The sequence below is a fragment of the Rhinoraja longicauda genome, chromosome 40 (genome assembly GCF_053455715.1).
Source record: "Rhinoraja longicauda isolate Sanriku21f chromosome 40, sRhiLon1.1, whole genome shotgun sequence".
NCBI classification, from domain to species: domain Eukaryota; kingdom Metazoa; phylum Chordata; class Chondrichthyes; order Rajiformes; family Arhynchobatidae; genus Rhinoraja; species Rhinoraja longicauda.
In genome coordinates, this window is record NC_135992.1 from 1,384,749 (window position 1) to 1,405,361 (window position 20,613).

Sequence of the window (20,613 nt, forward strand, 5' to 3'; positions counted from 1 at the left end):
CAAGGCGGCACCGCCGAGCCATATGCCTCAAAGAAGCAATGAAGGCGTCAACGTGCTCCCCTGGATTCTGACGACGCGTGAAAAAGTTAAAACGCTCAATAATGTTATTGGTGGGTATATCACACAGGGCAGTGAACTTGGCCATGAGACATACCGGGTCGTTGCGGTCCTCCGGAGGGACGAAATCGAACGAAGCATAGCGTTCCATTGCCTCCGGACCAGCCAGGTTGAGGAGCAGGTGAGCCCGTACTGCAGGAGTTGCATCAGGATGGGCAATCGCGATATAGTGTTCGTAGTCCCGCTGGAAGACAGTCCAGCGGTGCACTATGTCCCCATCAAAAACGAGCGTGTCCGGACGACGACACGAGTGAGCCATGGCAAAGTGGAAGGAGGGGACACAACTGGGAGGAACAAATAATAAAATAAAAACCGATCAACAGGAGACGCAAGTCTACCGCTCTGACACCATGTAAAAGGACGTCCCTCGTACGCAGTCTTTTACTGAATAGGTTTATTAATTGCACTACACACATTATGCCCTAGCTGTCCGTGGTCGTCACTGGAACTAGAGAGCGAGCTGGAGGTGGGGAAGCTACAATTATACAAGAGACCATGGGGAGTGGTTAGTAGTGGTGAGGTCACTATGTTAAAGGAACATGCACTGATCTACAGTAGCGTTGCTGGTTAGAGAGGAGATTAACGCAATGGATTTGAAGTACATTAGCTCGGAGGATGTGGAATCGATATGGGTAGAGCTGCGAAACACTAAGGGGCAGAAAACGCTAGTGGGAGTTGTGTACAGGCCACCTAACAGCAGTAGTGAGGTTGGGGATGGCATCAAACAGGAAATTAAAAATGCGTGCACCAAAGGTGCAGCAGTTATAATGGGTAATTTCAATCTACATATAGATTGGGTGAACCAAATTGGCAGGGGTGCTGAGGAAGAGGATTTCTTGGAATGTTTGCGAGATGGTTTTCTAAACCAACATGTCGAGGAACCAACGAGAGAGCAGGCCATTCTAGACTGGGTATTGAGTAATGAGGAAGGGTTAGTTAGCAGTCTTGTTGTGCGAGGCCCCTTGGGCAAGAGTGACCATAATATGGTGGAGTTCTTCATTAGGATGGAGAGTGACAAAGTCAATTCAGAAACAAGTTTTGGACCAATTGCAGGCGGGACAGGGATGATGGGCTGATCCCAGTGTATAGGGAGTTGCAGTAGTCCAGGCGGGAGGAAATAAATGCGTGGATGATTTTTTCTAGATCATCAAATTGGAGGAATGGTTTGATTTTAGCTATGGTACGAAGCTGGAAGAAACTGGCTTTTACTACAGAGTTGACTTGCTTGTCAAACTTAAAAGCTGAGTCAAATATCACGCCAAGGTTGTTGACATGAGGTTTGACTAGGGTGGATAGGCTTCCAAGGCTGCCTGTTGTCGTTTTGATGGAGTCGGGGGGGCCGAATAGGATGACCTCAGACTTGCTCCCTTTTAACTGAAGGAAGTTCTGTGCCATCCAACATCAAGAGTCTGATGGCTCGGGGGAAGAAGTTATTGCAGAACCTGGCTGTTCTCCTCTGTATGCTGCAGTACCTTCTACCAGAGGGCAGCAGGGTGAACAGTCCATGATGGAGATGGGTGGGGTCTTCGATAATGTTGTTGGCCTTGGTCAAGCAGCGTTTGTGTGCAATGTCCTGGATGGAAGGAAGTGAAGTCCCGATGATTTTCTCAGCCGTCCTATTGTGGCTCCTCACATAACTTTGGTTTGTGAGGAGTCCTATTACCATTTACTATAAAACACTGATAAAATATCTTTGGATTCTTCTTAATCATATCTGCCCAAATCGTAATTTTGCTCATCAATCCCCGCACTCCTCCAGGGATGCATTTGATCCCAGCTGCCTATTCCTAACCCATGCCTCCTATTTCCTGATCAGAGCCTCAGTTTCTCTCATTGTCCAGGCTTCCTTCCGCCCAGCTGCCTTGCCCTTCATTGTAACAGGAACGCGCGTGCCTTGAACTCTCACTGACACAGTGAGCTTCCACTTTCCTATTGCCACAAACAACCTACTCCAATCAACTTTTCCAAGTTCCTGTCTCATACTATCAAAGTTTGCCTTTCCCCAATTTAGACCTATAACTTGTGGACCAGTCCTATTCTTATACACAGCTATTTAAAACTAATAGAACTGTGGTCGCTGGTCCCATAACACTCAGTCACTTGCCCTGCCCAATTCCCCAAGGGCAGGTCATGCTTTGGCTCCCTTGGCCCTCCACACATTGGCTAAGGAAACTTTCCTGAACACACTTGACAAATTCCACCCAGTCTAGGCCCTTGGCACTGTGCCAGTCCCGGTCTATATTGGGAAAGTTAAAATCCCTACGTCGTCTTCTTCTTGCGTATGGCGTGCACAGCCTAAAGTTGTGGGTCAAGGGTAGACATCCAGGCCAGGGCAGCATCAGTTGCTGGGTGGATGGCCTTGAGGCCACCAGGGAAAAGCCTCAGTGAGCAGTCATTCACGATGTGTGGATGGTCTGGTCTGGATATCCGCAGTAGTAAGCAGGGCTGTCTGTCATCCCCCACTTGTGCAGGTGATGGGCTGTTCTTGCATGGAGGGTGCGGATCTTGTTCAGGGTTAGCCATTGCTTGCGATGGAGGTCAAATCCCCGTGGTTTCACTGTGGGGTCTGTGATCACCTCTCCGTTGTTGGTGTTGGCATCTTTCCAGGCTCTGTGCCACTCAGTCTTGGGGTTAAACTCTTCCAGGGATTTGGCTGAAGACCAGAAAGGTTTGCGGGACCTCAGGCATATGTTGGGCAGATTGTTCAAGTCAGCATGGATGGGAAGGTCAGGGTTAGCCTCGATGGTGAACCAATCTGTCAACATCCTCTCCCTTCTGCGTATGCTGGGAGGGGCAATGTGAGAGAGGACAGGGAGCCACTGCAAAAGTGTTGACTTAAGCATCCCTGTGATGACCCACATTGCAGAGTTAAGGACAGTGTCAACTCGTTTGATGTGGCAGCTATTAGCCCAAGCTGTTGAGTAGACTAGGGCTAAGCTTGCAGTACAGAGGGTGTGTGCGTTGACAAAATCCCTGCTGTGACAACACTATTATTTTTGCCTAGTTGGTGGCCTGTAGTACACTCCCAACAAAAGTCATCATCCTTTTTTATTTCATGGCTCCACCCGTATCGCCGAACTGGATGAACCCTTAGTAATGTCATCTTGTACTATTCAATAAAACAGCTTCCCCTTCTCATTTCCTGCCACCTCTATTTCGCCTGTCGAACCTGAACCCTGGAGCATTAAGCTGCCAGATTTCCGTAAAGGCTATAAAATCCCAGTCGGACGTACCTATCCATGTCCTGAGTTCATCCACCTTCCCCGTGAGTTTCACACATTGAAACAAATACAATTTAGCCCAGCTTTCCTCGCTCCCTGCTGTGTGCTCCTGCTGTCCTGTCAACTTTAAAAAACTCAAAATAAACTATTCAGATAACAAGAAATATATACAAAACAGGCCTGGTGCAAAAATGCTTTCGACATTCTCGGAGGCTAAACATACATTCAATGCGTCGTGACGTAGTGTTTACAGGTTTCCCCGGCACCCTCGCCACTCATGTGGCCCCCTGGGGTGAAATCCCCTCTCTTATTTGAGGGGCGTCTCCACCACACACTGCCCCTACGAGACTGTAATCAAGTCTGCTTGATATGAAAGCATGTGAGTTTTTTACAGTCATGTTGAGTTAAGAAAGGCGGTACTTCAGCAATATATCTGAGGTGATAGAAAGCACACTTTGTTACCTTATTTATGAGAGATTTAAAATTAAGATCATTGTCAATTTTTACCCCCAGGCTTGTGTCTTCTTGTTTGACATAGGCAGTTAAATTTCCCAGTTACCAAGTAACATCTCTCTCTTGGATTTTGATCCAAGTAATAACATTTCTGTCGTGTCATCGTTAAGTTTAAGAAAGCATTCATCCATTTTTTATGGGAATTAGACAGGAGGTCAAAGAACTTAAGGCATTTGCATCAGTGACACGTCACAGTGAGATTCTTGTTTTACGTACAGAAGTATGTAAAGAGTCGCCACATATAGGGTGTCGAAAAAGTTACAAAGTATTCCATTTAATCCCTAATAGCCCCTATTTGTTCTCAGTGCCCCCCCCCCCCTCCCCCACGCCGGGCCCCTCTTTGTTCTCAGTGGTGCCTCCGGCACCCACCGAGGGCCCATACGACCCCCAGCACTCACACAGGGCTGTCCTTGTCCCATCTCCAGTACCGCCAATGACACTTTATTGGCACTTGTACTTAGCTACAGTGAAACTCTTTATTTTTGCATACAGTCCGCAATGAATCGCCACGTTCTTGGCACCGACAATGTTACAAAAGTACTGAGTCATGTTGGTCTGTCTTGGTTCTCAGCCCACGGCCCCACCACCTGTCCATGACCCGACCACCTGTCCATGACCCCACCACCTGTCCACGACCCCACCACCTGTCCATGACCCCACCGCCTCTCCATGGCTCCACCACCTTTTCACGGCTCCACCACCTCTCCACAGATGTCTTGGCAGCTCCAATATGTCCCCATTGTAAATATGCAATTCAGGAAAGTTACTTGTCTGCACTCAAAATGTTATAGCTTAGTAGAAGATTGTAGCCATCGAAACGGTAGTTAAACATTTATTGTTGTCTCTGTGTTTAAAACAAATATAAACTCGATGTACTTTGAGCTTTGGAGATCCGACCCAAAGGGTCTCCAAGAGAATGTGTTTCTCTTGACGAATAAAGACTTTCATATTAACCAACTTCAATCTCCGAGTGGCTTCTTTCAAAACTCACAACAGACACACTTATACTCAAAAGGCTAAAGCTCAGGGCAGTAATTTAGTCTGGTTTTATGTATCAGTAAATGGTAGAGTCTGGCTGTGTTGTAGAACAGAGAGATCTTGGGGTACAGGAACATTGATCCCTTAAAGGGATGACGTAGGTAGACAGGGAGGTGAAGAAGGCATATGGCGCTCTTACCTTCATTGGTCACGGTATTGAGTGCAGAGATGGCATGTCATGTTATAACGACAAATTATTGGTGAGACCACATTTGGACGACTGGTTGCTCAGCTAAAGGAAAGAAATGGTACAGAAAAGTTTCAGGAGGCTGTTACCGGTTCTGGAGAGCTTGGGTTATAAGGAGAGGCAGGCTGGGACCTCTCTGGAGATAGGTTGAGGGGTGACCTATGGAGGTATTTTAAATCATGAGAGGCACAGACAAGGTTAATGGTCACAGTCTTTTCCCCAGGGTAGTGGAAATAGATTTAAAGGAGGCCTATGGGGAAACTTTCTCAGGCACAGGGTGGTACGTATATGGAACGAGCTGCCAGAGGAACAGATAGAGGGGGCACAATTACAATGTTCAGACGCTGTTCGGACATGTTCATGGATAGGAATGATTCAGAGGAATAAACGCAGACTGGGAACAATGGAGGGGTTGAAAGATGCAAATGACCATTTCATCAAAGCAAACAAACAGCTGCAACAGAGTTCGGGACAATCAGTGCGAGGGTCATGGTCAAGGGGAGCTCAGTCTGAGAGCAGGCAAGAATGCCACCCTCTGACTAAAGAAATTCCTCCTCACCTTCCTAAAGGAACGTCCTTTAATTCTGAGGCTATGACCTCTGGTCCTGGACTCTCCCACTAGTGGAAACATCCTCTCCACATCCACTCTATCTAGGCCTTTCACTATTTGGTAAGTTTCAATGAGGTCCCCCCTCATCCTTCAAAACTCCAGAGAGTTCAGGCCCAGTGCCGTCAATTGCACATCATATGTTAACCTGCTCATTCCTGGGATCATTCTTGTAAACCTGTGGTCTCTCTCCAGAGCCAGCACATCGTCCTCAGATATGGGATCTGAAATTGCTCACAATGTTCCAAATGTGACCTGACCAGCGCCTTATAGAGCCTCAGCATTCCATCCCGGTTTTTGTATACAAGCCCTCTTGAAATACTGTAAATACTAGCTTTGCATTTGCCCTCGTTACTACTTATCGATTCGACTTACAATTTAACTTTTTGGGAATCCTGCACCAAAACGCCCAAGTCCATTTGCATCTCTAATTTCTGGATTTTCTCCCCATTTAGAAAATAGTCTATGCCTTTTTGTTCCTACCATCAAAATGCATGACTCTACACTTTGCTACGCTGTTCCATTTGCCACTTCTCTGCCCACTCTCCCAACCTGTCCATGTCCTTCTGCAGAGTCCCTGGATAGAAGGAATGGATGACGTTTCGTTTTGGAAAGAAGGAATGGGTGACATTTCAGGATCTGAAACGTCACCCATTCCTTGTATCCAGAGATGCTGCCTGTCCCACTGAGTTACTCCAGCATTTTGTGTCTACAACCGGCCTAGTTTCCACTCTTCTGTTTTGCTCCCTGCTTGAACAGCAGAGTAATATTTGCAATTTTCCAATCGTCTGGAACCACTGCTCACTAGGGTTGCCAACTGTCCGGTATTAGCCAGGACATCCCATATTTTGGGATAAATTGGCTTGTCCCGTATGGGACCGCCCTTGTCCCGTATTAAGCCCAGGGGGCGCTGTAGGCCCGGAGAGTGTAGTAGGAAAAAAACTGCAGCTGCTGGTTAAATTCTGTGTCTACCTTCCGGACAGTGTAGGTGCGGACAGTCTAGGTCCGGAGGCCCGGGGGGCGCCTGACGAAGGTTGCTTAGCAACAAGCCTCCCAGCCCGGGCGGCCGCCATTGGTGGAGTGGGAGCACGTGGCCACTGGCTGGGTGAGGTCACATGGAGCACCTTGCCCTGCAGTCTATCTGATCCAGTGACTTATCCACCTTCCGATCTTTCCGTTCCCCAAGCACCTTCTCCCTAGTAATAGTCACTCCACTAACTTCCACCCTTTGAATTTCAGGCACGTTATTGGTGTCTTCCACTGTGAAGACAGATGCAAAATAGTTATTCAATTCCTCTGCCATTTATTTATTCCCCATTATCAATGGGGGGTTAATTGACCATTATAGATGACCCTGTGTGTAGGTAAATGGTAGAAACATAGAAAATAGGTGCAGGAGGCCATTCAGCCCTTCAAGCCAGCACTGCCATTGATTGTGATCATGGCTGATCGTCCCCAGTTAATAACCCTTGCCTACCTTCTCCCCATATTCCTTGATTCCACTAGCCCCTAGAGCTCTATCTAACTCTCTCTTAAATCCATGCAGTGATTTGGCTTCCATTGCCCTCTGTGGCAGAGATTTACACAAATTCAAAACTCTGGGTGAAAAGGTTTTTTCTCAACTCAGTTTTAAATGGCCTCCCCTTTATTCTAAGACTGTTGCCCCTGGTTCTGGACTCGCCCAAAATTGGGAACATTTTTCCTGCATCGAGCTTGTCCAGTCCTTATATAATTTTATATGTTTCTATAAGATCCCCTCTCATCCTTCTAAACTCCAGTGAAAACAAGCCTAGTCTTTTCAATCTTTCCTCTTATGACAGTCCCGCCATCCCAGGGATCAATCTCGTGAACCTATGCTGCACTGCCTCAATTACAAGGATGTCCTTCCTCAAATTAGGAGACCAAAACTGTACACAATACTCCAGATGTGGTCTCACCAGGGCCCTGTACAACTGCAGAAGAACCTCTTTACTCCTATACTGAAAGCCTCTTGTTATGAAGGCCAACATTCCATTAGCTTTCTTCACTGCCTGCTGTACCTGCACGCCAACTTTCAGTGACTAGAATGGGAGAAGTTGAGAATAACGTGGGATTAATGCAGGATTAGTGTCAGTGGCATTTTGATGGTCGGCACAGCCACGGTGCACCAAAGAGATGTGGGGGAGAGAGAAACCAACTATGGTGATCATCTTTGTGGAGCTTGCCTTTGTTGTATTGTGCAACGTAATATATACAATATCCATTCTGTTTATCATCAGAAGTGTCCAAAATAGGTCCCTTGTGTTTGTTTCAATCACATTTTAAATGGACAAATCTCCCATTCAACAGTTTCTCCTGTGTAGGAAGGAACTGCAGCTGCTGGTTTAAACCCGAAGATAGACACAAAAAGATAGACAAAAGCAATACCCGAGTTTCTGCTCCTCACTGACGATAACACTTCCCTTGCCGGAGTTTCTGAGCTACCTACTTCTTCTCCCCCTCTCGATATCCGGGCTGTCACTGTGTCTGCTCCATTTCCCACACTTCTATCGGCTCCTCCCCGCTCCCAGAGTCCGGCTTCACCTTCCACTCCAGCAGCTTCCCAGTTCCATCGTTTCCACCACCTTCCAGGAGATGCCACACATCCTCTCCAGGGGGACGGTTCCCTCTGTGGCTTCCCGGTTCCACTCTTCTCCAAATAAGCTTTGAACTACATAGACTTGGGGGAATTGGTTCTGTCGTTTTACACTATTATTGTTTGTTTGTTTTTATGTGTATGCGTATGTAGAAACTATACATATATATACACACACACGTGCTTTTTTGTTGTTTATTATATTGTTTATGAACCATAATACAATCCTTGTCCAGGATGTATTCAACCCCCCCGTGGTGCCCAACGTTCCCGGAAATCACCCAAGGCGCCTGTGGACAATGCGTAGTCCCTCTCCAAAATCACCTGGGTGCGCACGTAACCCCGAAAAAGGGGCAGGCAGCTGGCTCAGGCAGAGCCAACAGCTGATCTTTTGGGTCAGGACCCTTCTTCAGACTATTTGTCGTGGAAGGTGAAAGCTGGAAAAGAGGTGTGGGTGGGACTAATCCTGGAAAATGATAGATGGATACAGGTGAGGGGCAGGTGGGTGGAATAAGTGACAAAACTTAGAGGCAAAAATGAGACAACATTATGCTGGAAAAGGAGAGGAGTGAAATTTAAAGCAAGAGGGATCGGATGGGTGATGGCAAAGGAAGGAAAAGAGGAGGCAGAGAAGATAAAGATTGGACTCGGGGGTGGGGGATGAGTGCACAGAGAAGGGGAAACATGTGGTGCTGTTCCTCCAGTTTGTGTGAGGTTGTGTGCGCCACTCTGGCAATGGAGGCGGCCCAGGACAGAAAGGTCAGTGTGGGAATGGATGGCGGATGGGAGTCACTCTGTCAGCTAGCACAGACTCGATGGGCTGAATGGCATCCAATGTCACAAAGGATATGGAAATGGGAGAAATAAATTAAATGAGGGACTTTCATGTTGAGATTCCAGCATCTTCAAGTAATAATAGTTTGCTGTGCTGTCGGGGGGGGGGGGAGAGAGTGAGAGAAAGAGAGAGAGAGTGAGAGCTAGGAAGGGAGGGAGGGGAGAGGGCGAAATGAGGAGAGGGAGCAGTTTCTCTCCTGAGATGCTGCCTGACCCACTGAGTTACTCCAGCATTTTGCGATACCTTCGAAAGAAAAAGAAAATCACAAGAAACTAGAGATATATATATACATGTGTCTATATATATCCATATACATAAACCATAGAGGCCGTATCGCCTTCATGGTTTATGTACATCTTGTGACAAATAAAATTCAAGATTCAAGATAGCTTTATTTGTCATCCAAAAAAACGATTTTTTTGGACGAAATTCAGTCACCCACAGTCCAACAATAAAACATTAAATTAGGCAGATTACACAATAAAGCATTAAAATAGGCAAATTACACAACCCCAAAAACACACAAAAAAAAGAAACATCCATCACAGTGAGTCTCCTCCAGTCCTCTCCTCACTGTGATGGAAGGCCACAATGTCTTTTCCCTTCCCCTGCCGTCTTCTCCCGCGGTCAGGTTGTTGTGGCTGCAGGCCGCACCGGACGGTGAAAGGTCCGCAGCGGGCCGACCCAAGCCCCGCGATCCGGGGCGGGCGAACACGCTGTCGCTGCCGCTGCTGCTGCTGTGGTCATGATTGGGAGAACGATGTGCTGAGAAGTGTACATACACATATACACACACACACACAAATATATATATATACATACATACACACATGCGTATATATATCTCGTTTCTTTCTTGTGATTTCCTCTAATTATTTGTTTAGCAACCTTTTTCTTTATGTATATATATTTCTTCATATATATGCATTTACATAAACCATAAAGGTCGAATCGCCTTTATGGTTTATGTACATCATGTGAAAAATAAGATGAAGAGAGAAATAGAGCATTGCTTTAAATCAAAGTTGCTTCTGATCCAAGAGAAGGAACTTTGAGATCTACTTATCTCTTGCCTCTCACACACAGATACATATATATAATAAGTTACATTTGTGCAGAGTGTGTGTTTGAGCCATACAAGGGAAACTGCACAAAAGAGGGGGCTGGGAAGGAAGGATTGGAGGGAAATGGGCAGAAACAGCAAGAAATAATAAAATCAGAGAAATTAAGCGGGGGAAAACATTTAAAAATAAAAATAACAAAAACACGTGAGTTGATGGATGAGATGTTTTCTGCATTTTAATGGTATCATCACACTGCTCCCCTCCAACACTGATTACACTGCGAGAGGCGGAGCGAGCGGCGGGATTTGCTTACTAAAATGGCGGCCGTCCCGCTCCGTACTTCAGTCCACGCGATAGCGACGGAGTGGTCCATCTTGCTCCTCTAGTATCTTTGGGCCTGCCGCGCAGCGGCGTCTGGCGTCATGGAGGCTGCGGGCTCGGCGGCGGAGCGGAGTGACCTGCAGCTGCTACTGGCGGCCGAGCAGCAGAAGGCGCAGCTACAGCTGAGAATGCACAGCCTGACGGCCGAGTGCTGGGACAAGTGCGTGGAGAAGCCGGGCTCCAGGCTCGACTCGCGGACTGAGAGCTGCCTGGTCAGCTGCGCCGATCGCTTTGTGGACACCACGCTGGCGCTCGCCAACCGCCTCGCGCAGATGGCGCAGAAGGGAGGCCGCTGACGGGCTGTCCCGCCGCCGTCCGCGCGGGGACACACACACGCGCCCGCCCGCGCGGACACGGACACACACGCGCCCGCCCGCCCGCGCGCTGCCTGCAACCGTCGCTCGGTTCAAACCCAGCGGCCGCCTTGTGTCCGTCTCCACGTCAGCTGAAGGAGCCCAAGGTCATTGCACCAACTCCTTGCTGTGTCCACAGCGTCTGCACGTCTTCAGCGGGACTGACTGGATCAATGGCAACCGGTTACACCCAGGGGTTTGGGAACTGCCGTTGCAGCACAAGACTAAAGTTGCGGCCCGGGTGGATGGATGAAGCCTCAGGACACCAACCCTTAACTTGGGGCTGGGAATGAATGTGCCGCAGACCGAGTGGTGACCGGTGATCGTGTGCGCTGCGTTATTACCTCAAGCCGCCGCGCTGCCCACAGCAACGAGACGCGGCTGTATTTGTCCACCAGGACACAACTGTCTATGTTACCGAGTTTGTGTGAGTTGTCTGTGCTGCCCCAGTAATAAACGTCATGCAGAGTTACAGCAACTGCAGTTCTTGGTTTACAAACATCACCAAGTACAGGAGTAACTCGGCGGGTCAGGCAACATCTGGAGGACATGGACAGGAGGCTTTTCCGGTTGGGACCCGTCTTCAGACTAATTGTCGTGGGGGTGAAAAAACTGGGGGAAAGTTCGGGTAAGACAAAGCCTGATGATAGATGGACAACAGGTGAGAGGGAGGGAGGATCATTGGCAGATGGGTGGACTAAGGCCAGAGATGAGAGGCATGGATGGGGTAGGCAGATGCATTTCTTCCCCATTTGGAAAAAATATATACTGGAGGGCATAGCTTTGTGAGAGGAACAAAGTTTAAAGATATGCAAGGCAAGGTTTTTTTTACACAGAGGATCATAAGTGCCTAGAACGTCATGCTGGGCGTTTAAAATACTTTTTGATAAGTATATGAGCTGTCGGGGCAGAAGGTGCTTCCAGTCTGAGCAGCGGACATGTTGGCTCTAATCCAGGCAAGGAGACTCGACCGGGGAGACCGAAGTCAGGAAGAGCCATAGTAGTGGGTGACTCCATTGTCCGAGGTGCGGACAGTAGATTCTGTGGCGGCAGGCGGGACTCGAGGATGGTCTGTTGCCTCCCTGGTGCAAGGGTTCAAGACATCACGGACCGGCTTCAGAACATTCTAGCGAGGGAAGGAGATCAACCGGAAGTAGTTGTGCACTTGGCCACGGACGACGTCGGTAGGAAGAGGAAGGAGATACTGCAATGTGAGTTTAGAGAGTTAGGAAGAAGACTGAGAAGTAGGACGTCAAGGGTGGTTATCTGTGGATTGCTACCTGTACCTCGTGCTGGTGAGGGCAGGAACAGAGAGATCGGGGATATGAATGTATGGCTGAGGGACTGGTGCTTAGATTTCTAGACTACTGGGATCTCTTCTGTGGTAGGGGTGACCTGTACAAAAGGGATGGGTTACACGTTAACAGCAGGGGGACCAACATTCTGGCAGGCAGGTTTGCTAGTGCTACATGTGTGGGTTTAAACTAAGTAGTAAGGGGGAGGGGTTGACAAATTGGGAATATGAAGATGGAGTTAAAGGGGAAGCGAATACAGGAGAAATTGCAAAGGACTCTCGAATGAATGGGAAGGAAAGTTCTAGATAGGATAAGAGTACGGTCAGGGCCAATAGTGACCGGTGTGAGAGGGGAGGTGAATACCGAAGTTAAAGTGTTGTATTTAAATGCGCGAAGTATAAAAAATAAAGTGGATGAGCTTGAGGCTCAGTTAGACATTGGCAAGTATGATGTTGTGGGAATTACAGAGACATGGCTACAAGAGGACCAGGGCTGGGAACTGAATATTCAGGGGTACACAATGTATAGAAAAGACAGACAGGTGGGCAGAGGGGGTGGGGCCGCTCTGTTGGTAAGGAATGATATTCACTCCCTTGCAAGGGGTGACACAGAATCAGGAGATGTAGAATCAGTATGGATAGAAATGAGGAATTGTAAGGGTAAAAAGATCCTAATGGGAGTTATCTACAGACCCCCAAACAGTAGCCACTACATAGGGTGCAAGTTGAATCAAGAGCTAAAATTGGCATGTCGCAAATGTAATGCTACGGTGGTTATGGGAGATTTCAACATGAAGGTCGACTGGGAAAATCAGGTTGGTACTGGACCCCAGAAAAGGGAGTTTGTGGAGTGCCTCTGTGATGGATCCTTAGAACAGCTTGTACCAGGGAGAAGGCAATTCTGGATTTAGTGTTGTGTGATGAACCTGATCTGATAAGGGAACTCAAGGTAAAAGAGCCATTAGAAGGCAGTGATACGTTTTACTCTACAAATTGAGAGGGAGAAGGGAAAATCGGAAGTGTCATTATTACAATATAGCAAAGGGGATCACAGAGGCATGAGGCAGGAGCCAGCCAGGTTTGACTGGAAGGAGGCCCTAGCAGGGAAGACGGTGGAACAGCAATGGCAGGTATTCCTGGGAATAATGCAGACGTACGATCAATTTATCCCAAAGAGGAGGAAAGATTCTAAGGGGAGTAAGACAATAGACAATAGACAATAGACAATAGGTGCAGGAGTAGGCCATTCAGCCCTTCGAGCCAGCACCGCCATTCAATGCGATCATGGCTGATCACTATCAATCAGTACCCCGTTCCTGCCTTCTCCCCATACCCCCTCACTCCGCTATCCTTAAGAGCTCTATCCAGCTCTCTCTTGAAAGCATCCAACGAACTGGCCTCCACTGCCTTCTGAGGCAGAGAATTCCACACCTTCACCACCCTCTGACTGAAAAAGTTCTTCCTCATCTCCGTTCTAAATGGCCTACCCCTTATTCTCAAACTGTGGCCCCTTGTTCTGGACTCCCCCAACATTGGGAACATGTTATCTGCCTCTAATGTGTCCAATCCCCTAATTATCTTATATGTTTCAATAAGATCCCCCCTCATCCTTCTAAATTCCAGTGTATACAAGCCCAATCGCTCCAGCCTTTCAACATACGACAGTCCTGCCATTCCGGGAATTAATCTAGTGAACCTACGCTGCACGCCCTCCATAGCAAGAATATCCTTCCTCAAATTTGGAGACCAAAACTGCACACAGTACTCCAGGTGCGGTCTCACCAGGGCCCGGTACAACTGTAGAAGGACCTCTTTGCTCCTATACTCAACTCCTCTTGTTACGAAGGCCAACATTCCATTGGCCTAAGAGGCACCCGTGGCTGACAAGGGAAGTCAAGGACAGCATAAAAATAAAAGAGAAGTATAACATAGCAAAGAAAAGTGGGAAGCCAGAGGATTGGGACTCTTAAAGAGCAACAGAAGATAACTAAAAAGGCAATTTTGGGAGAAAAGATGAGGTATGAGGGTAAGCTAGCCAATAATATAAAGGAGGATAGTAAAAGCTTTTTTAGGTATGTGACGAGGAAAAAAAAGTCAAGGCAAATGTGGGTCCCTTGAAGACAGAAGCAGGGGAATTTATTATGGGGAACAAGGAAATGGCAGACGGGTTGAACCGGTACTTTGGATCTGTCTTCACTAAGGAAGATACAAACAATATCTTCTCTCCTGAGATGCTGCCTGACCTGCTGAGTTACTCCAGCATTTTGTGAACAATCTCCCAGATGTTCTAGTGGCCAGAGATCTGAGGGTGACGGAGGAACTGAAGGAAATCCACATTAGGCAGGAAATGGTGTTGGGTAGACTGATGGGACTGAAGGCTGATAAATCCCCAGGGCCTGATGGTCTGCATCCCAGGGTACTTAAGGAGGTGGCTTTAGAAATCGTGGACGCATTGGTGATCATTTTCCAATGTTCTATAGATTCAGGATCAGTTCCTGTGGATTGGAGGGTAGCTAATGTTATCCCACTTTTTAAGAAAGGAGGGAGAGAGAAAAAGGGAAATTATAGACCAGTTAGTCTTACATCAGTGGTGGGGAAGATGCTGCAGTCAATTATAAAAGACAAAATTGCGGAGCATTTGGATAACTAACAGGATCGTTCCGAGTCAGCATGGATTTACGAAGGGGAAATTATGCTTGACTAATCTGGAATTTTTTGAGGATGTAACTAGGAAAATTGACTGGGGAGAGCTGGTGGATGTAGTGTACCTTGACTTTCAGAAAGCCTTCGACAAGGTCCCACATAGGAGATTATTGGGCAAAATTAGAGCACATGGTAGGGTACCGACATGGATAGAAAATTGGTTGGCAGACAGAAACCAAAGTGTGGGGATAAATGGGTCCCTTTCAGAATGGCAGACAGTGACTAGTGGGGTACCGCAAGGCTCGGTGCTGGGACCGTAGCTATTTACAATATACATTAATGATTTGGATAAGGGATTAAAAATACCATTACCAAATTTTCAGATGATACAAAGCTGGGTGGCAGTGTTAACTGTGAGGAGGATGCCATGAGGGTGCAGGGTGACTTGGACAGGTTGTGTGAGTGGGCGGGTGCATGGCAGATGCAGTTTAATGCGGATAAATGAGAGGTTATCCACTTTGGTGATAAGAACAGGAAGGCAGATTATTATCTGAATGGTGTCAAGTTAGGAAAAGGGGAAGTACAAAGAGATCTCGGTGTCCTTGTTCATCAGTCACTAAAAGTAAGCATGCAGGTACAGCAGGCAGTGAAGAAAGATAATGGCATTTTGGCCTTCATGACAAGAGGAGTTGAGTATAGAAGCAAAGAGATCCTTCTGCAGTTGTACAGGGCCCTAGTGAGACCACACCTGTAGTACTGTGTGCAGTTTTGGTCTCCAAATTTGAGGAAGGACATTCTTGCTATTGAGGGAGTGCAGCGTAGGTTCACTAGGTTAATTCCTGGAACGGCGGAACTGTCGTATATTGAAAGACTGGAGCGACTGGGCTTGTATACACTGAGATTTAGAAGGATGAGAGGGGATCTTATTGAAACATATAAGATTATTAAGGGTTTGGACATGCTGGAGGCAGGAAACATGTTCCCAATGCTGGGGGAGTCCAGAACCAGGGACCACAGTTTAAGAATAAGGGATAGGCCATTTAGAACGGAGATGAAAAACTTTTTCAGTCAGAGAGTTGTAAATCTGTGGAATTCTCTGCCTCAGAAGGTAGTGGAGGCCAATTCTCTGGATGCTTTCAAGAGAGAGTTAGATAGAGCTCTTAATGATAGCGAAGTCAGGGGGTATGGGGAGAAGGTAGGAACGGGGTACTGATTGTGGATGATCAGCCATGATCACATTGAATGGCGGTGCTGGCTCGAAGGGCCGAATGGCCTACTGCACCTATTTTCTATGTTTCTATGAAAATGCTGCCAGGGTGATGGTTAGGCACGTACGATGGTAGCATTTAGGAGACATTTGGATAGACATGAGGATATGGAGGGAAACGGACCATGTGCAGACCGATCAGGTAAAGGAGGGCACCTGGCACTGAAGAGAGGGGACAAAAAAGTGGATACTTTCAAGGAACTCCTAGATCTCTCTGCTCTACAACGCTCCTTAGTCTTACCATTCACTGTGTAGGTCCTGCCCATGTTAGACTTCCATCACGTAACATTTCTGTATTAAATTCCATCAACCATTCCTCAGCCCACCTGCCCAACAATCTTTGCCAACCATCTTCACTATCTACAATACCACCCACTTTAGTGCTAATTATGCTATGTACGTTCTCATCAAAATCTTTTAAATGGTGCTTTGGTACCTCCTCTGGCAGCTCGTTCCATATACCAACCACCCTCTATGTGAAAGAGTTGACCTTCAGGTTCTTATTAAATCTTTCCCCTCACCTTAAACCGATCTTCTGGTTCATGTTTCCCTGACTCTATGCATCCACCCCACCTGTTCCCTCATGATCTTGTACACCTCTGTAAGATCATCAGTCATCCTCCTGCACTCCAAAGAATAAAGCGCCTAGCTTGCCCAACCTCCCCCTGTAGTTCAAGCCCTCAAGTCCCGGCGACATACGGCAATTGTAACATAATTTCTATACTCATTACCCCGACCATTGAAGGGTAATGTGCGGAAAGACTTCTTTAGTTTTCGAGAAACAGCGCAGAAACAGGCCCTTCGGCCCACCGGGTCCGCGCCGACCAGTGATCCCTGCAAATTAGGGACAATTTTCACATACCTGTACGTCTTTGGAGTGTGGCAGGAAACCAAAGATCTCGGAGAAAACCCACGCAGGTCACGGGGAGAACGTACAAACTCCGTACAGACAGCACCCGTCTGGAACGAACCCGGGTCTCTGGCGCTGCAAGGCAGCAAATACCTCTGCGACACTGTGCCGGCCTTATCTACCTGTGACGCTGCTTTCAAGAAACTTTAAACTCTCCCTCCCCCCCCCCTCACCTTAAACCTATGCCCTTTAGTATTTAACATTTCCACCTTGGGTACAAGATTCACACTCTCTAGTTCTCATAATTAGCTTCCATCAGGTTTCCCCGCAACCTCTGAAGCTCCAAAGGAAACAATCCAGGTCTGTCCAACCTTTCCTAGTAGCTTAAGAAAATAACTGCAGATGCTGGTACAAATCGATTTATTCACAAAATGCTGGAGTAACTCAGCAGGTCAGGCAGCATCTCGGGAGAGAAGGAATGAGTGACGTTTCGGGTCGAGGCCCTTCTTCAGACTGATGTCAGGGGGGCGGGACAAAGGAAGGATATAGGTGGAGACAGGAAGATAGAGGGAGATCTGGGAAGGAGGAGGGGAGCAGCTAATACCTTCTAACCCAGGCAGTATTCTGGCAAACCTCTGCTGCACCCTCTCCAGACTTCCTGCAACGGGACGACCAGAACTGCACACAATATTCCAAATGTGGCCTGACCAAAGTTTTATAAAGCTGCAGCATGACTTCCTGACTATTTCCAAAGGACATGAAGTGCTGGAGTAGCTCAGCACGTCTCCCTGAAGAACATAGATAGGTGACATTTTGGGTCGTGACCCTTCTTCAGTCTGATTGTAGGAGGTGGGGAGAAGAAAACTGGACGAGGGGAGAGGCAGGATCTCCATGGCAGTTAATAGGTCGACACAGGCGACGGAGGGGGGTGTTGGACAACTGGTTGGAAAAAAAGCCAAAGATAAGAAAGAAAGGAAGGTGAGACTGGTTTGAAGAGATACAGATTCTAAAGCCAGAGGGAGGAAGTTGACAAGAGAGGGTGAATGGAAGGGGGAAATAGATGGCAGTTCGGGTGGGGCACAGGAGAGTTTGGGGTGAGGGAACATTAGCGGGAAGGGAGTTCAGGGGAGAAAGGTGGGGGGGTGTTGAGAGTTTAATTCAGAGATACAATACGGAAACGGGCTCTTCGGCCCACCGAGTTCGCGCCGACCGGTGATCCCCACACACGAACATTATCCTACACACACAATTATACCAAGCCAATTAGCCTACAAACCTGTACGTCTTTGGCGTATGGGGGGAAACCACAGATCCCGGAGAAGATCCACGCAGTTGACGGGAAGAACGTACAAACTGTCAATGTTCATACAGTTGGGGTGTAGGCTACCCCAAGTAGAAAATGAGATACTGTTCCACTAGTTTGCGTGTGGCCTCACTCTGCTAATGATGGCCCAGGACATAAAGGTCAGTGTGGGAATGGGAAGGGGTGTTGAAATGGTTATTGTGTAATGCAATATGTGCAGGATTCAAGGATTCGGATCAATGAATGGAGGAAGCATATGGTGAAGAGCACAAATTACTATTTATTAAAGCAAACACAAATAAAACACAGAAAAACTATCGACAATCAATAAAGAAACAATACAAAAGTCTCCCTGTCTGCACGCACCACGGTCCAAACTCTCCTCTCCGTGTTGAGGCTCTTCTCTCTCCCCGAAGATGAAGCTCGTGCTCTCGTGGTGAAGCATGTGCAGTCTTTATTCAATAATTTTACCTCCAAGAACAACAGGTGATTGATTATGTGTCAAGCTAGCTTTCCTCCTTGGTAGCATAATGGCGTGAGTTATGTGTCCTGTCAGACACTGAGCTAGTCTCAGATGTCTCTGGGAAAGCAAAACTTATCTCAGTGACCTCAGGTTTCCGCATGATCTACTGGTCCCTTTGAATTAGCCCAAGCATTCTTCGAAAACATCTACTTATTTCCCTAAGCAGGATTCGAAATAAGGTGCTGCTAATTCAGCTGACAACTCAATTTAAACTCACAGCCTGTTTAACCCCTACATTACATCCCATCCCTTGGAGTTGTCAGGCTACATTAGCACCCATATAACTGCATATTACTGTATAAAAGTACCAACAATAATAGTCAAAAGTTCAGTATAAATCATCAGTCCCAGAAAAAAATATGTGTCTTTCTGCAGATTATCATAATCCCTTCTTGGTTCAATCATTTGGTACAGTTATTGGAGCCGAACAGTCACCATCACGGGCTTCACAAACAAGGGCCACGGTCTGACATCCGTGGTATCTGAAAGACAACGTAATACCTGCTCTTATTTCCAGTAAAATATCGTAGGTTTTCCCGAATCTACACAAACCGGCACTGACTGTCCTTGTATTAATGCCCAGAATGTATTTCCTTGCCCGTCCGCAAGAATTGTTGCCATTTGCGGAGGGTTATTAGGGTCGTGCACCCATACCATGCCACCACTGGACACTTTGGAAGCTGGAGCGTGAGTGGGAGGAGGCACGACGTTGTTGCACTTAGAGTTCATCATCCTCTGCATTGGTGAGCCGCCAATCAAGGCATGATTGTTCAGGTTGCACAAAGCTTGTGGCAAAACACAACCAGCCTTTCAGGGTATGGGTCGGCGTAAGAAGCTTAATCTGTTCCTTAAAAGCAGGCAATTCATCCTCTCAATCAAGCCTGATGCTCGAGGGTAGTAAGGAATGTGTAACAGCCAATGCACACCATTGTCAGACGCCCATCCTTGTACTTTCTGTCCTGCAAAGTGGCATCCGTTGTCGGACTGTATTTCAAGAGGGTCTCTGTAGTGGAATACAGGGTATTTTTCTGATCAGCCTTGACAGAAGGCATCGCCACCAAAAGGCCAGAGTATGTGTCAACCATTGTTAAAAGATATTGGTATCTTTGTTGCAGGTGAAGTGGACCAACATCGTCAGTCTGCCAAACCCGTGTAGGGCTGCTCCCACGATTAATGTGTGCCATTGGTCGTTTAAATAATGGACGTTTTTTAACTCTCGTAACTCAGTCGCACTATAAACTCTGACAACAGTTTCAGTGGTTTCAGTCTCCTGGTCCAGCTGAGCCAATTGATTATTTTCTCCCCGTTTAGTCTTAACTTTGGTCTGGACCAGAGGTCAAGCTCCTATTATTCTGTTATTCCTTTCTTCCCCCTCTGTCCATTCTCCATCTGACTCTTTCACAAAATGCTGGAGTAACTCAGCAGGTCAGGCAGCATCTCGGGAGAGAAGGAATGGGTGACGTTTCGGGTCGAGGCCCTTCTTCAGACTGATGTCAGGGGGGCGGGACAAAGGAAGGATATAGGTGGAGACAGGAAGAAAGAGGGAGATCTGGGAAGGAGGAGGGGAAGGGAGGGACAGAGGAGCTATCTGAAGTTGGAGAAGTCGACGTTCATACCACCGGGCTGCAAACTGCCCAGGCGAAATATGAGGTGCTGCTCCTCCAATTTCCGGCGGGCCTCACTATGGCACTGGAGGAGGCCCATGACAGAAAGGTCAGACTGGGAATGGGAGGGGGAGTTAAAGTGCTGGGCCACCGGGAGATCAGTTTTGTTAATGCGGACCGAGCGTAGGTGTTCAGCGAA

At 47.4% G+C, this 20,613-nt stretch overlaps 1 long non-coding RNA gene and 1 pseudogene across 4 annotated transcripts in view; one reads left to right on the top strand and one right to left on the bottom strand.

The window, feature by feature from the left end:
• The first annotated feature begins 10,585 nt into the window (after nucleotides 1-10,585).
• On the top strand, nucleotides 10,586-11,496 carry LOC144611335 (mitochondrial import inner membrane translocase subunit Tim8 B pseudogene; annotated as a pseudogene).
• Nucleotides 11,497-18,608: 7,112 nt separating this feature from the next.
• LOC144611442 (uncharacterized) overlaps nucleotides 18,609-20,613 on the bottom strand; it is a 65,641-nt gene continuing 63,636 nt past the window's right edge. For all 4 annotated transcript variants that reach the window (XR_013549522.1, XR_013549521.1, XR_013549523.1 and 1 more), the window contains one exon: nucleotides 18,609-19,292. This is a non-coding gene — a long non-coding RNA (uncharacterized LOC144611442). The remainder of the gene's footprint in view (nucleotides 19,293-20,613) is intronic.